The sequence below is a fragment of the Cryptomeria japonica genome, chromosome 3, assembly GCF_030272615.1.
Source record: "Cryptomeria japonica chromosome 3, Sugi_1.0, whole genome shotgun sequence".
In the NCBI taxonomy this organism is placed as follows: domain Eukaryota; kingdom Viridiplantae; phylum Streptophyta; class Pinopsida; order Cupressales; family Cupressaceae; genus Cryptomeria; species Cryptomeria japonica.
In genome coordinates, this window is record NC_081407.1 from 869,280,879 (window position 1) to 869,284,628 (window position 3,750).

Here is a 3,750-nt window from a genome sequence, read left to right on the forward strand (position 1 = left end):
ATGAGAGAGAGTGGCTTTCGAGTGGGGGCCGTGACCAAAGTGGATGACAGGATAACCCATCGGAAGTTGGTTAAGAATGTGATAACCTAATAAATGATTAGGGGAGGGTAGAATAAATGTTAAACAAAATAATGTCCCTCACACATAGGTGAGTGCTTGTACAAGGCTCATAATGTAGCAAGAAGGCCTGGAATGGAAATCTTACCACCTTGTCTTCATGAAAGGATTGGTAGGGTCCGCATGAGACTTAGTTGGAACCGAAGGTTTAGGAGACGTTACCAGGATAACCCAAGATGGGGGCCGGGACCTATGGAGGTTGTACCACAGTATTCACCGTAAGACATGCAATGACACTTTCTCCTTAGAGCCACTAGTGTTTTGTGTGTTGAGTCACAGGGATGTGTGTGGAGTCTTGTAGTCCTTTCGTACTTGTCTTATTTTGCTTGCTTGAGGGTTATCTACTATCTCCAGCATGGTGGGGTGGTTCCTTTTTGGAATCACATGGTCGGGTGGTAGTGTCACTTCCCATCAGATGTACTGGAATGTATCTTCAGGCGAGGAAGGGTTTCGCTAATGTTCTTGGTTCGTGGTTCATGTACCAGCTCTTGTTCATCACCATTGTTCAGTTGAAAACTTGAGATCTTGAATTGAAACTTTATGTAACCTTCATTTTGTAACATTTTAATTCATGATGTAATTTATGAAAACATGTATTTTTGAATATTTTAAAATAGAGAAATATTGGAATGCATGCTATTTGAGTTACTTAATTCTTTTGTATATATTAAATGATTGCTTTGGAGTACTTTGAATTCTTTCATTGTGGAAATTTTATCTTAAACATTTAATTTTCCTATAAAATTGAACAATAGGTTTTTCTATGTTGTTAATATAATTATGAAATAATCTTCATTGGTGACCCTTAGGAAATTCAAGAGTTAGACTTTTGTTGTCTTATTAGATGTGCAATGGTTAAATACAAGCACTTGTTCTTTTAAGAAAAAAAAATTACTTCACCCTTAGTTGCATAGATTGTGATGTTTTTCCTTTAGGGTTCCTGGCGGGGCATTACATTTGGTATCAGAGCCCAAGTTTCAACATTGGGTACTCTAGGTTTGTAGTGTGCCTATTCAGCTTGACCTTTTATTTAGGTCTTAACATTTGTGTTTTCCTTGTTTATCCATGTTATAAATTTGAATCTTTTTATCTTTTGTAGTACTCGGTCATGGCTAGGAGAGCTAGGGGAGGTGGCCGTATGGGTGGTCATAATAGAGCCAGAGGTGGAGGCAGAGGTGGAGGATGGGGCCATGGTTCTAATCATCACAGTCCTTCACCACGACCTACTCATGTTAGTGCTGAGCTAGAACAGTTTGTTCATCAGGACTTACCTCATGCAGAAGAATAGGTTCCCGAAAGAGAAGAGCTAAGACAAATGTTTCAAGAGGTTCTTGCTAGGTTAGGCCACATGCCTTAGGTTGTTCAGTGAGTTCCAAAGGAGAGAGAGAGGGAAATATCACCTAGAAGGAGAAGGATTGCAATCAATGAAGATCCAGTTTCTTTGGGTCACATAAAGGACTTGATGAGGTCCAACCCTCATTTCTTTAATGGTATGGGTACCGGTCTCAAGGCAGAGGCTTGGCTTATCAATCTGGATAGGTGTTTTTCTATGTTCCCATATAGTAGCAACACCAAGGTGAGATGTGCTATTATGCATCTTGAAAACTTCACTTCAATCTGGTGGAGACTAGAGGAGGAAATGATCATTGTGTGCATTAACACTGTGACATGGGAGCTATTTCTGGAGAGATTTAGGGCACGGTTTCTCTTGCCCCAGTGGAGACAGACTTGGGTAGATGAGTTCAATGCATTGTGGTAGTATGGTATGATGGTAGACTAGTATGAGCACAGATTCTATGAGCTCAAGCAGTATGCTGGGATTGGTAATGATGAGGCTATGCTTGTACAACACCTCTTGAGGGGCTTGAATGAGCGCATCAGTGGAGGTGTTAGGGTGTTTGAGCCAACTTCAGTTTAGATAGCTATGAAAAAGGTTAGATTGGAGGAGCTAAACCTTATCCGTGCTCTTGGTGGGAAAATAGATGTGCAGATAGGGAGTGCTCCTTCCAATTGGAATAGAGCTCGTGGGAATCAGTTCCAGTTAGTTGCACCATTTAGGACTCCTCAGGCACCTGCTAAGGGTGGACCATAGCAGCAGCAACTGTCAAAACTGAAATAGTTCCAGGGCTAGAAGGGTGGCAATGCTCAATTTAAGAAAAATAGAAATTGGCAGAGGGGCAGATAGGGTGCTACAGGGCAATCCTTGCAAAGTGCATCTCATGCTCCTAGCCAGGGAAATTTTCAACAATCTAGTGGTTCGACAGGTAATAGAGGAGCTTTCTTCTCTTGTGGGTAGTATGGTCATAGAGCTACATAGTGTCCTCAATATTTCCACAACACAGGTAGTCAATGGATGATAGCATCAGAGCCTACAGTGGGAGATGTAGGGAGATCTCACGGAGTGTTCATAGTGGTGGATAACCGCCAAGCTGATCATCAGGGTATAGTTATGGAGGCAGCAGGTATGTTACATGGAATCGCTGTCTCTATACTTTCTGATTCCGGTGCTTCAAATTACTTCATTTCTTCATCTATTATGGAGTGGTGTGGACTCACATCTGCTAAGCGGACGAATAGGTGGCAAGTAGAGTTGGCTATATGTGTTTGTGTTCTTGTAGATGCCTTTGTTCCTAGTTATGAGTTGAATCTAGGAACCATAGTTACTTCAGTTGATATTCAAGTCATTCCTTTGGGTTCTTATGGAGTTGTGTTGGGGATGGATTGGCTATCTTCTCATAATGCTCACATAAATTGTCGCAAGAAGACAGTGGATTGTTTAGATGACCTTGGTAAGGAAGTGAAAATTGTTGGAGTTTAGAGACCAATATCCCTACATATGATCTCTGCTATGCAACTTAAGTAGTGCATGCGTAGAGGGTGTCAACATTTTGCAGTTACTCTTGAGAACGTGGATGAGTTAAAGAGTCGATAATTTGCTCTTGATAGTCACCCTATTTTTCGAGAGTATGCTGATGTATTTCCATTGGATATTTCTGGTATGCCTCTGAAGAGAGACATAGACTTTCACATTGATTTGGTTCCTGGTGCAGAACCTATTTCGAGAGCTCCATATCGAATGACCACTCAGGAGTTGAGTGAGTTGAAGTTGCAACTAGAAGAATTGTTAGCCAAGGGATTCATTTGTCCTAGTGTTTCTCCTTGGGGTGTGCCTATTATCTTTGTTAAGAAGAAGGATGGTTCTCTTCCGTTATGCATTGATTACCGAGAGCTGAATAAGGTAACCATCTAGAATCGATATCCATTGCCTCATATTGATGATCTTTTTGATTAGGTAAAGGGAGCCAAGGTGTTCTCTAAGATTGACCTGAAATCTGGATATCATCAGTTGTGCATCCAGGATGGAGATATTCATAAGACAACATTTTGTACTCATTATGGTAACTATGAGTTCACAGTAGTGCCATTTGGGTTGACGAACGTGCCTTCATCTTTCATGAGCCTCATGAATGGGGGTTTTTGCACCTACCTTGATCATTTTGTCCTTGTGTTCTTAGATGACATATTGATTTATTCTAGAACTATGGAAGAACATGAAGGTCACTTATGATAGGTATTGCAGTGCTTGAGGGAAAATCAACTTTATGCTAATTTGGCAAAGTGTGACTTTTTCCA